Source organism: Thermobia domestica, chromosome 7 (genome assembly GCF_964235325.1).
Source record: "Thermobia domestica chromosome 7, izTheDome1.hap1.1, whole genome shotgun sequence".
Classification (NCBI taxonomy): Eukaryota; Metazoa; Arthropoda; class Insecta; order Zygentoma; family Lepismatidae; genus Thermobia; species Thermobia domestica.
This window is the reverse complement of record NC_137460.1, coordinates 136,096,235-136,110,627: the sequence shown is the minus strand read 5'-3', so window position 1 is coordinate 136,110,627 and position 14,393 is coordinate 136,096,235. Positions and strand designations below refer to the sequence as shown.

Below are 14,393 nucleotides of genomic sequence, written 5' to 3'. Positions count from 1 at the left end.
AAAGATACAAATTTTGGCCGTAGGCCGGGAGCGTACAAACAAGAAGCTGTATGCAATCGTAACATAAAAAGTACATTACAATCGCACAAAATTCATTGCGGTGTCAGATTTTGACATTAGTGGACTCTGCGGCGTAACTTCTATTTTTTCTGGGGGCGAAGCATTAATACGCGTATTTGGACCCCCTAGAAAAGTTTTTCTTTCTAATTCTTGGGCCCTCTATTTCCATCTTTCTCTTACTCTTTATGAGCCCTCCCGCACGGCAAAGTGTGCGGGACTGTTAGATATGCTCCTGGGCCCGTTCCATACATGACAAATTAATTAAGGGGACAATACTGACAGATATAATAGTAGATATTTTTTACTGAAATGGACTCACGAATCATTTTTGTTTTATTTACCTTTTGTGTGCTGTTTTGTTTATATAATGTAGTGAACCTGTTTGATGCTTCATTTATAATTTCATGTTCGTATCGTATATGGAGTAAGAAAGTTTTGTCTTAAAATTGGCTCCTCTCAAATGGCGGAGAGCTTCCTTGGGGGCCAGTTGCCCTCCCTGCCCTCCCTCCCACACATACAAGTTACAGCCCTGAGTGAACTGATATTTTGTCATGACGAAACTATTTCCGTTACAAAAGCACTAAAGAGCTCCCTCGTGGCTAAGCGGTTAGTGTACGCGCCTTTGGCGTGGGAGACCCGGGTTCGATTCCCGGCGGGAACTCATGTGGTTCGGATTCCATGTTAATCAGTAGGTCCACGTCTCATATAGCCTCGCTGCTCAAAGGGGCGCTAAACTAAAATCAACTCAACTCAAAAATCCCAAACACAATTATTAAGACAAAATATTTCACTATCCTATATCCACTATCTCTCGTAAATTTCAAATAGAATAGGTAAAGCACATTAGAGACAAAAACTAATTTTGCGTTAAGGGAAGAAACAAAAGAACCAGGGATATTACGTTTTGTCTTTGCATTAACCCTCCGTTGCAAAGGTGGAGTGTACCATACCGCAGCCGCAGTCTTATTATTTACAGTTATAACTACTAGATGGGTCCACGGGTTGGCCAAATAAAGATAAAAGAAAAGCAAAAAAATAAAATCAATAATATAATAGTTAAGTCATATAATAGCAATATTATATCCCAACTCATTAAAAAATGTACTAAAAATATAGCTAAAGTTACTTGAGATGATAGAGTGCAATACACCAAACCTTTGCAGTAGCGGTATTAATATTGTTGGGGGACACTATATAAAAATGTTCACAGCTGTGTTCTATCGGAGAAAAATACTGATTGTATTTTACGATTTCTTAAGGTTGTTCGATACCGGTTCAGACTTAATAATTAAATTTCGAACAAATGCATTAATTGTGTTATAATAAACGTCTGTTATATTTCTTGATATTTCCCTTTTTAAGCAAAGGAGAAAAAAAAAACAATCTCATAATATGTCAAAAATCAAAATGTAGCAACCCAGCATCGGATATTATGAATTTATGACCATGAGTGCATAATTTCACTGGTTTGTATGCTACTGGATTGCACAAAACAAAACAATATTATATATATATATATATATATATATATATATATATATATATATATATATATATATATATATATATATATATATTTGAAGCAAATACGGTGCAGCACGAACATTTCTTCTTGCATGCTATGTCACTGGACCCTGAAATATTGGGTAGGCAATGAAATATTCAATAAAGATTCTTTTAGGAAACAATTTATCATATGAAGTAGTAAAGCACTGTATGTGTAATGTGCGATGTCGTATTTCCACATCTGCCAAATTAATATCCGATTTCATAATTCCCCGTAGCTTTTATTATTGAGCATACTGTTACAAAACTTTTCAAAAGTATTGTCCAAAGTTCAAGTTCAAGTGTTGCAGGTTTGCTTTTGATTTCTGCCACGAGAGTGCATCAATGAACATTTATTCAAGATGGCGACAAGTGCACAGAAAGCTTATGCTGCGCTCGAGTTTCATTCACATTAGTCCGTCCGAAAAAACATTCCAACAACACTTCCGAACGCAGTTGAACAAAAGATCCACCAAAGTGCCAAGTCCATTGGTACACAAAACATTAAGATGGGTTTAGGTCTGAAGAGCGTGGATGTTATGACAGGAATTGGTGATCATCATTCTTACGATCCTACCACGACCGTTTCTTCAGTCACTGTAAGCCAACCACTTGATATCTTCTTCTACAGCATCCTGAAACTTTAAACTGTGCATACTATCGTCGAATAGACTTAGCAGTTGGTGGAACTTTAACTTGTCTGGATTCCTAAGTTATGTACAACCAAAGTTCTAAATCAATTTAGTGGTGGTAAAAATGTAATATATACTGTTCATATGACAATTGAAGGCCATTCTTGGATAGAAAAATGAAAATCAAGCGTATTTCATTTGAATTTTCTGCCAGAGTGGTTCAGTTTGTCGTGGTTCAACAGGGTGTGACCCACTGCGACTCACCATCTACCATGACCCAGTCTGACCCACTACGACCCACTCTGCTCAGTGCATTGTAGACATCATCTTTTGAACACTGGTGAATTTGTCTACGTTTTACATTTTTCTTCCTTTTTCATTTGTTTCTATTTACTTACCTGAGATGTGTGTAAGTGAAAGAGAACTTCAGGCACTTTTGAACATTGATGATTGTAATTGTAATAATAACAATAGGACTTATTACTTGGCTTTCGACAGACAGTAGAATTTTACACTGTTTTTATATTTTTCCCCTTCACGTTAGCCTACTTTATATTGATTTAAAACTTTCAAATTTCATCCTATTTTCCACTGAAAAGTATCTGTAATTCAAAAAGGAAATAATTATATATGATAATTAAATTGAAATTCATTGTAATAAGGTCTGTGACAAATATTTTACCATTTTATATCGTAAAGCTCAGATCCACTGGTATTGTAAGAAAGTGGTGCTTGAGCAATTGAAAGTAGAAATTTTATTACAAGTTTAAACTCTTTAGTCAGTGGAGAGGAGGGAGTGGATCATGGGCCAGAATTGATCACGATAGATTTTAGTGGTCAGACTGCGTCATGGTGGGTGGTGGCTCGGAGTGAGTCACAATGGGTCATGGCTGGTCAGAGTGGGTTACGGACGGTGGTGGATCATGCGGGTCGTGAGTCAGAGTGGGTCCGGTGGGTGGTAGGTCAGTGGGTCATGAGTCAAGTTTTCATTGACCCGCGCCATCTTCGCTTTCTGCGATTTCCGTCTAATGTAGTGACACAATTTATCAGATGCCCAAGTAAAATCTTTTTGTTGCAGAATGATCAACATGGAAACCGGTGATGATTGATTTCTACCCCTTCCGGTTTGAGAACAGGAAGATATAGATCGTATTTTTTAGACATTGCATCCATATCAACATCATTTCTCGCTATCTTACACCGTTTTCTTCTCTGGTACACATTGTTAAACATACAGATGGACGAACATAGCCGTCCTATAGACTAAAACCTCATATACTTATGCATAGTATAGTTTGCATAAAAGTTAAGTATAACTTCATAGTATTAATGCTGATTTCAGAATATGTCCCTATTTGTTCCTATTCTTACGAAACTCTTATTACGTCAATACGCCAGTAATTATGAGAATGCAGTGGCATAATAGCGTGAAAAAAGTAAACAGTACTTTTACTCTGCATGCACTTTAAAAATAACATTTTCATGAAAAAAATTTACTCAAGAAATTATGTTTTGTAATGATGCGAAAGTTGTGAGAATAATATAATATCACAAGAAAAATTACTATGACCCGGCCAAGAGTATTATTCACTTTCGCTAGTAACTTTGTATTGTTTTAAGTTAAAACAAACAGAAGAGAAAGGAAAGAAAAAACGAAAAAAATATGAATGACGTAAATTTAAATCTTAGTTGGTTTCTCAGTCATAATTTGATAGTTCATTATTCAATCTACAATGGCTGCGTTATTGGGGAATTGAAATTTAGAACATGACACCTACAAAGTAAACTTGTTGTGATTACACCCCCCCCCACACACACACATATATATATATATATATATATATATATATATATATATATATATATATATATATATATATATATATATATTCAGTGGCGGATCCAGGATATGATCAACAGAGGGGCTAAACCAAAGTTTGCCGCTTTATCCAGTGTAAAACAGGATTGAAGTCCATTTTATCCAGTGTATACCTGAGGGTCAAAGAGGGGCTATAGCCCCCCTTCGATCTGCCCTTATGTATATTATATATATATATATATATATATATATATATATATATATATATATATATATAGAGAGAGAGAGAGAGAGAGAGAGAGAGAGAGAGAAACTGTATGTATTGCTACATTTTAGTAGCAACCATGCCCAAACTGGGTGGCAAATACAAGTATATACTCACTGGGTAGCACTCATACAAATCCGAATAGGAGAGCTTCAAAATTAGCATTTTTGCGACATGACTGAAGTACAACGTATATGACGAAAGTGAATAAAAAACTATTACATTTGATGAGCAGGGTTACTAAAGTAATGAATTTACCTGCTTCCACCATGTGTAAATCATGCGACTTTTTACAATTAGTATTTGAAATTAAATAAACGTACAATTATTTCTATATTGTTAAAAATGTGCTATTGTTTAAATACTAGCTGAACCTGCGTTCTCTACACAGCGCATCATTCACATATGAGAATGAATCTCCTTGTCATTCCTCACAGCATTTATACATGCTCCTTTACAACACAAATGAACGTCTTGATAAAAATCGACAAGGAGTTTCATAAAGGGGAGATTTTTTCGATTATTTTTTTCAATATCTCACACCGTTTGCAAGATTTGAGCTTACTTCCGGTTGGAGTTTCTAATTCATGTATCATCAGTGTTTTCTTTCTTCTTGCATGCAGTATGCAATAAGCAAATACATTACACACACAAATAATAATAATAATAATGTCAATGATGTATTGTTATATATCTATAACGATATCTATATTTTTTGCAAATGTATTTTTTTATTTTCTTTTTATTTCTCTTACCTATAACCCAATGTCACTAAAACAACACCTCTTCTTTATAAGTTAAATCAACGTTCAGAGTCACATGTAAATATAAATGGGTTTTGTTTAAATATGTAATATTAAGTTGTTAGCATCAAATAAAAGGAAGCTGTTCTTTTAAATGTACATGTTTAAAATCATAGTTACTATGGAAAGTATGTTGATAGACTACACGTGTATCCTATGATAAATTTAATCATCTTTTCTGTTGGTCAATAATGTAACCTATGAACTGGTCTACGTGACCAAGTAAAGAACGCATGTATGCAGCGTGATTGCTTAAAAGGTCAATGTAATGTCCTAGTATAAATACTTTGGTGATAATATGTTACTTCACTCTGAAGGTAGATTTGACGAACGTCGTATTCGATATTGATCTGGATGAGAATTCTTAAATTATTGTAATTTGTAAACTTCATTTAATTCACTGCGTTGTAACAAAATTGTAAGTCTTCATTAAAAGACAGCTACCAAAAGGTGAATTTTATTTCAAGCAAATCCTGACTGAACTAAGGTATACAAAAGTTTTTTCTACGAAAAAGAACCCGCATACAACATAAAATCTTAATGGTGGCAGCGGTGGGATTCAGTCAGGTATTTCAGTGAAGTGAAGTTATAAAGTTGCAAGTTGAAAATTACAAGCAGACGAAGATTTTCGTGGCTTGAAATCTCATCCAGATTCATAAGTATATTTGAGTGCTTCGAGACGCAAAGTTTCAAATTTATTAGTTATCGGCGAGATCCAGAAGCTTTCCCAGTGGCGGTTTAAGCAGTATACTTGATGTGAGGCAGACAGTTACCCTATACTTCCGAGAGTCGATCCAAGAACCACAATAGAAGATCCAAGCAGTTCCATCATCTTGGGCTAGGCTGGTTCTACCTGAGATCAGCACCATCCAAGGAAAGGCAGAAGTCGACGGAGCGCTCCCATCCATCCAGAATCAAACCAAGGACCTTCTGCATCCGAGGACAGCTCACGCAGGAATTACATACAAGTAAGAACTTTCTATTTTTGTTTTACAATTGTGTAGTGCCACATCAAGGAAGACTGAGGTGTTTTGTTTTCTTTTCCGCGGTTTGTCACGAAGGCAACAAAAAGAAATAAAAGCCAGTGAACGTAGGATAAATGACCACCGTTCCTTTAAAGGAGAGATTATAGATTTGTTAATCTTAGTCTGGGAGGTATTTATCAAAGATAGGAAAATAACTAATATTTTTGAAACGTTAAATTGACAAGTTTACTAATTGCCAATGGCCACATCTGGAAATAATGTTCATTCTAATTCAGAGAGTGAGGAGCCGCCAGAATATTGCACCATTTCTGAGGCTCTAAAACTCATTGCTGTTCCATTCAGTGGTAAAAGAGAAACATTGGAAGAATTTCTTTCTAATGTAGACGCAGCCTTTGAATTAGTTAGCCCTGATAAACATTCAATCTTACTTAAATTTGTTAAGACTAAAATAACGGGAGATGCACGCAGTAAATTATTAGTTAGGAATAACACAAAAACTTGGGAGGACGTCAAACAGATCTTAATTGAGAATTACTTTATTCTTCGTACAATAGATTTCTATGCATGCCAATTGTTCAGTGCACGACAAAATAAGTCAGACAGCATAGTTGTTTGGACTAGTAAAGTCGACACCTTACAGAGCCAATTGCGCGAAGCAGTAGCTCGAGTAATTGCCGCTGAGGAGTTGTCTGGTGCTATGGCACTAGTAGAAATTTTAGCCAAAGCCAGTTTTGTGCAAGGGCTGTGCAACGAACGCATTCAAATGATTGTACGATCGAAATGTGACGATGAGACGTCATTAGGGGCCATTATAGAGTTGGCACTAGAGGAAGAAACGCAAATATCGTCTCAACGTGCGCTTCCCTTTTCAAATCAATCCAAAAAACAAACAAAAAAGATAATGTTTGCTTTCTGTGCAGACAACCAGGCCATTTTAAGCATCAGTGCAAATTAGCAAAGAAAAAAGTCAATGTTTCTCAACCACAGGGTAACAGGACGGTGTATTGTTGCACTTCAAGTCAGGGAAGACTTGGTTCAAGTCCCGAGGGGCTTGGTTACAAATCCGAATGCGAAGGATTCGGGGTTCAGTCGATGCATAGTTGCATTTCAGGTCGAGATAGACTTGGTTTCAATGAAAAACATGAAATCGATGATCATCGTGTTTACAATGTTAATTGTTGTAGAGTTGGTTGTTCTGGTAACAATGTAGGAAAAATTAAGTATTCTGATCAGAGACAGAACTCTCAGTTCACAAAGTGTATTCAACATAACAATCCTGACCAAGGGGGTCAAAGACAGAATAAAAGTTTTGGTTCTAGTTCGAATTCTGGCTCCAATCCATGCTGTAATCAGGGAAACCACAATTAAGTGTAAATAAGCAACCGCTTTACGCAGAACATGACTTTGAAGGTTGCATTGTACAAAATGAAGGTGAAGGTTATATTGTACAAAACCAAAAAGAAGGCATAATACCAGTATTTGTTAAAGAATTAAAACAAACTGTATCGTTTTTAGTGGACACAGGCAGTGATACAAGCATTTTGTCAATTCATTTAATTCCCAGCGATTTAAAAAATGCAATTGACACCACACAATCAGTTTGTTTACAAGGACTCAACGAAACAAAAACTAGGTCATTGGGTACGCTAAAATTAACATTAGTTATCAAAAACGTAGAGTTTACTCACATTTTTCACATAGTTTCTGAAACATGTGTTCCTTCAGATAAACAAATCTTAGGGCGTGACTTTCTGAAGAAAAATAAAGGATGTGTCATGTTTACCCCACTTTCCAACAATTTTTCTGAAACGATAACTCCCAGGGTCACTAGTTCAGAAGGCAATGGTGTGCTACACTATACTTATCGCATTCGAGCTAGAAGTGAGAAGTTAGTCTCCCTCCCCACTGAACATGAAGGAGATGGAATTTTAGAAAAAAAGGAGATAACAACAGGAGTTTTCCTTTCCTCTTGTTTAACACATGCCAAAGAGAATAAATGTATAGCTAGCATAATTAATTTAAATGAAAGGGAACAAGAAGTAGTTTTAAGACCTGTAAAACTAGAAAAGTTCGATAGAAATTGTATTTTATCTATTCAGGCGAATGAAAATAAAACAAATGTAACTTCGGAAAAAGAAAATCTCGTTTCGCGATTAGAAATGTTGCATAGTCGGTTAAGATTAGACCACTTAGGAAAAGAAGAGAAGAATAGCATTCTTGAAATTTGTGACGAATTTAACGATGTATTCTTCCTTCCTGGTGATAAACTGACAGCTACAGAAGCTATAGAGCATTATATTAATATTGATCCAAAGCATGCAGGCACCATCATTCATAAAAAATCTTACCGGGTGCCCGAATGTCACAAACAAGAATTAGAAAAACAAATTCAAGAATTATTGAAGCATGAGATAATAGAAACTTCTCAGTCTCCTTGGAACAGCCCCATATTCTTTATACCTAAGAAATTAGACGCATCAGGCGTCCCTAAGTTTCGTATGGTCGTGGATTACAGAGGTATCAATTCTATCAGCATTCCTTCTGTGTTTCCGCTTCCAAACATCGAAGAGATCTTAGATAATTTAGGCAATGCTAAATTCTTTTCAAATTTAGATTTGTACTCGGGGTATCATCAGTGCTATATTAGAGAACAGGATCGCCCCATTACTGCCTTTAGCACGCCACAAAATCATTATCAATTTCGCAGATTACCTTTCGGTTTAGCCACTGCTCCTGCAACATTTAAAAGACTCATGAATACGGTGTTATCTGGTCTAGTAGGAACCAAATGCTTTTTATATTTAGATGACTGTGTAATATATTCTTCTACCTTAGAAGAACATAATAGTAGGCTCCGCGAAGTACTGCAGAGATTTCGCGAAAATAACTTATAATTAAGTATAGACAAAACAGAATTTTTGAAACCAGAGTTAACTTACCTTGGACATGTCATAACAAGTGAAGGTGTGAAACCAGATCCTAGATTAGTAGAAAAAGTAAACAACTTCCCCACTCCAACCAACAAGAAGGAAATTAAATCGTTTTTAGGCTTAGGTGGCTATTATAGAAAATACGTGAAAGATTACAGTAAAATTGCTCATCCTTTAACTTCATTGTTAAAAGAAAACGTCTCTTTCAATTGGGGTCAAAAACAACAAATAGCGTTTGAGCTATTAAAAGAAAAACTAACAAATCCACCCATTCTACAGTATCCTGATTTTAAAAAGCCCTTTATAATAACAACAGATTCTAGTGGTTTTAGCTGTGGAGCTATTCTCTCTCAGGGTGAAATAGGCAATGACCTTCCAGTGGTGTACGCGAGCAGGACCCTCAATAGAGCAGAACAATCGTACAGTTCCACTGAAAGAGAACTTCTTGCAATTGTTTGGGCTGCAAAGATATTTCGTCCATATATATATGGTAACAAGGTTACATTTGTAACTGACTGTCGTCCTCTCACATGGGTGTTCCGGGTTCAAAACCCAACATCGAGATTATTAAAATGGAGAATCCAATTGGAAGAATTCCAATACGAAATAGTGTATAAAAAAGGAGCATTAAATACAAATAGTGACGCTTTGAGTCGTGTAACTTACCCCACCACAATCTCAAAAGAAGAAGCCTTTCCTCTCGCCTTTCCTATTGAAAACCAAAATATAAAAGAAGAAAAAGAAACTTTTGAATTAGATTGCGATACAAGGCAGAAAATTTTAGAAGAATTTCATTCTAGTATTCTTGGAGGTCATGTAGGGATGAATAGGTGCTATGAGAAAATTAAAACTTATCTTTCCTTGAATGACATTGAATTAAGTCAATGGCCAAGGTTAAAAGATGATGTGGAAGACTATTAGGACGTGTGATTTATGTCAGCGCAACAAAATCAGTCAACAAAAGGTCAAAATGAAAATGATAATAACAGATACTCCCTCCAGCGTATTTGAGAAGATTTCGCTTGACATAGTGGGCCCAATGCCAGTAACTTTAGAAAAACAAAATAAATATCTACTAACAGTTCAAGATCATCTGTCAAAATTCTTGTTAGCCATTCCTATTCCTTCACAAGACGCTAATGCAGTAGGTAAAGCATTTGTTGAGCATGTAGTAATAAAATATGGAATTCCACAAAGTATTTTGACAGATTGTGGAAGCAATTTCCTTAGTGACTTCTTTAATAGAGTTTGTAAACTATTGCAGGTAAAGAAAATCCATACTAGTCCTTACAGGCCGGAATCGAACGGAAGTCTAGAAAAATCAGATTCCACCTTGCTTCAATATCTGAGATGTTTTGTTTCCCAAAATCAAAATGATTGGGATCATTGGGTTCCCTTTGCTACATTCTGCTATAACACCACACCACACAGTTCAACGTGCTATACGCCATTTGAAATTTTATTTGGTAGACCAGCAAATATTCCTGGTATTTTACAAAAGAGACCCACTAACGTACAATACAATTACGATGATTATGTACAGTCATTTAAAAACAAATTGCAGGAACTACATGAATTGGCAACAGCAAAACTAATCGAGAAGAAAGAAAAAAGTAAAGAAAATTATGACAAATCACAAAATGAATACATAATTGAAGTCGGTGACAAGGTGCTACTGTTCGATGAATCGGTGAGAAGAGGCAGATCAAAAAAATTAGATAGTCAATGGAGAGGACCGTACGATGTAATCAGTGTGAATGGTGTAAATTGCACCTTAAAACCAAAAAAAGGAACTACTACCGTGCATGCTAATAAGTTAAAATTGTACTATTAATATATATGTATACATAATACATAGGGGAAATTTATATAGTAGTAAAAGAGGTTTTATTTTTCAGGTTTGGTAAAGATGGTAGGAGCCATCTTCATATTTTTTATATATTTAGTGGAGTTTTGTAGTGGATTGGGGGCTAGAATTCAAATTCATGAAGACACGGCAGGTGTGTATTACGATTTACGTGGCCAAGTGCAATTGTTCAATACAGAATGGCAGTTAGTAACCTTCGTCAATATGACTAATTTAGATATGCAATTTATAAAGTTACAAGAATATGTAAGGAGGACTCAGTCATTATGTAATCATTCGGTAGTTAGAAAAACAAAAACAAATTGTGTAAATGTTTTTTCAAATCAGGTGTTATCGAAGGTAAACGATATTAAAGAAACAAAAGAAATCATAAACGAGGTGTCTCATATTACTTTAAATGATGGCAGAAAGAAAAGAGGTCTAATAAATACAATTGATCAAATCTCTAAAATATTATTTGGCACATTAGATGAAGACGACGCAAATTATTATTCACAACAAATTGCGAAATTGCAAAAAGAACAGGTGGACTTCCTCAGATTAAGTAAAGAACAAATTGTAGTAGTAAAATCTACATTACAATGCATAAATTCTACCTTGCATATAGTAGAGGAAAACGAAAAGATTTTAACGACAGGTCTTGAGAATCTTACTAAAGAAATTAACACAAGAGGGCAACGAATAGATGAAGAAATTTTAGATTTAAGCCTAAAGTTAACATTTAACGAAAACCCAAAAAATTGACAGATATTTGAGAGATTTACGTCAAAAGTATGAATTAATTTTGCAAGCTATTTTGAATGCACAAAAGGGTGTGCTTCAGCCACACATTATAACTCCCTTTCAAATTTTCCAACAATTCAAGGCCAGTGAAAAGGATTTACATAACGGGTTGTCACTTCCAATAGGACATAATATAGGTAATGGTTACCTACTTTTAAGAATAATGACGTTAGATGTATTTATTAATAAAGGAATTTTAGCGTATGTGATACGATTACCTTTGACAGATTCCTTAAAATATAATATATACAAGGTAATACCTTTTCCTACTCGTTTGAGAAATACAACTGACAAGTTTGTTTTTATTCAACCAGAGAAACCTTATCTAATGGTCGATACTGTTAAACAATATTATTCAAAAATGACTGAAGATGAATTTAATAAATGTCTTATGTTATTGCCTGGTTGGTTTCTATGTAAACAAAGTTTTCCTATTCTTTCATCTCATGTTGACCAAGAGTGTGAAATAAAACTTATGCAATATATTAAGATAGTTCCTTCTGATTGTAGTAAACATATCATTCAAATCCAACATTGTTTATTTATCACCTTAAACGATAACAAATGGATTTATGTTTCACCAGTGGATGAGAAAATGACTATTATTTGTAACAACCAAGAACCTTATGACAGTTTTAAGAAATTCAGGCATAATTCATTTAGATAGTAAATGTAAAGCATACGGCTTAAAAACTATTTTGCAGACGCAAAATATATATGAGATTAACATTACGGGTAAGGATTTTACTCCAAAGATAAATTTAACAGCAGAATGTTGTGAAATGCTAAAATCTCATACTTCACTAGAAGACATTAAATTAAATTTACCTATTGAACATGTAGTAAATTCAGCTGCAGATTTAAGATTAGCAAGTCATAAAATACAAGAAGTTGAAAATAAAATAAACGATGAACAATGGAAATTGTACCATACAGAAAAGGTAACTCACTTATCATGGTTTACTTATGTCGCATTAATTTTACTGGGTGTAATTTTAATTATTTGTTGTTGTCGAAAATGCAAATGTGGTAGGTACTTCAAACGATGGTTCGATGATGATTCTTGTTGTCGTCAAATTTGTATCCGACCTCTCATTGTTAATAAAATTAATCAACATAAAGAAACTAGTGAACCTACGAGTATGAACAGAATTGCAAATCAATTGACAGAGATCACTGAAGAGTTACAAGTAGCGGTAACGCCTAAAAAGAGTCCTCCATCACGTAAAAGTAGATAAAAAAAAAGGTCACAAGGTATCAAGTGAATTTTCATTCTCAATTTGCATTGATAAGAAAATTCACAAAATAGAGGGGAGGTGTTATATATCTATAACGATATCTATATTTTTTGCAAATGTATTTTTTTTATTTTCTTTTTATTTCTCTTACCTATAACCCAATGTCACTAAAACAACACCTCTTCTTTATAAGTTAAATCAACGTTCAGAGTCACATGTAAATATAAATGGGTTTTGTTTAAATATGTAATATTAAGTTGTTAGCATCAAATAAAAGGAAGCTGTTCTTTTAAATGTACATGTTTAAAATCATAGTTACTATGGAAAGTATGTTGATAGACTACACGTGTATCCTATGATAAATTTAATCATCTTTTCTGTTGGTCAATAATGTAACCTATGAACTGGTCTACGTGACCAAGTAAAGAACGCATGTATGCAGCGTGATTGCTTAAAAGGTCAATGTAATGTCCTAGTATAAATACTTTGGTGATAATATGTTACTTCACTCTGAAGGTAGATTTGACGAACGTCGTATTCGATATTGATCTGGATGAGAATTCTTGAATTATTGTAATTTGTAAACTTCATTTAATTCACTGCGTTGTAACAAAATTGTAAGTCTTCATTAAAAGACAGCTACCAAAAGGTGAATTTTATTTAAAGCAAATCCTGACTGAACTAAGGTATACAAAAGTTTTTTCTACGAAAAAGAACCCGCATACAACAGTATAGTGTTCATTGTGCAGAACACTCCAAACAATAAAGATTCATCTTAGACTGGAGAAATGGTTATCCTTCGTTTTTCATTATCATTTGACCATGAAACCAACGCCGGAGAGATACACTAACCCGTATACAGATGTGTGGTGTTGGAATGTATAACTCGTAGGATATGAAGCTTTATTTTTTTAAATCTCAATACTTCCAGTGTACCCCTAAAAAGATAATAAAAAATAACGATCATTTTTTCAAGTATTCAATTAGAACTGAACAATCTACACAAAATGTGCAATCGATCAGTGAAAACAGCATCTTTCTAGAGCTTGTGGTTTCCGAGATATCACTGTCAAATGAATTGGCCACAAACATATGAACGTCCACAAAAAAAAAATTTCTTGATCCTAAAGATATAAACCTAGCATTTCAATATATAGAGTGATTGATTGTTTGATGGACAGAGAGAGAGAGAGAAACAACAAACAGAGAGGTAGATACATAGACAGGTAAATTGATTGATTAATATGTATTTTTAGAGCAAAATTAATGCAAGGTGGGATCAGATTTAATAGTTCCATTGAGGATGGAAGTCTTGGCTGAGAACCAGGTGGATGTAACAACAGCGTATGTAATTTATGATAGAAGGTCGGCAAATGAGTCCTCCTTCCCACCCCGGAGAAATATAAAAGCAATGGATAAACAAGGCATCGGTTGAATACCAAAGCCATCATATATCATTTAGTTA

The 14,393-nt window shown here is 34.6% G+C and overlaps 1 protein-coding gene across 1 annotated transcript in view; it reads right to left on the bottom strand.

Annotated features, from left to right (window-relative positions):
• The window catches only part of LOC145690410 (ATP-binding cassette subfamily G member 4-like), a 271,793-nt gene that overhangs the window by 88,216 nt on the left and 169,184 nt on the right, over positions 1–14,393 (bottom strand). The window lies entirely within an intron of this gene.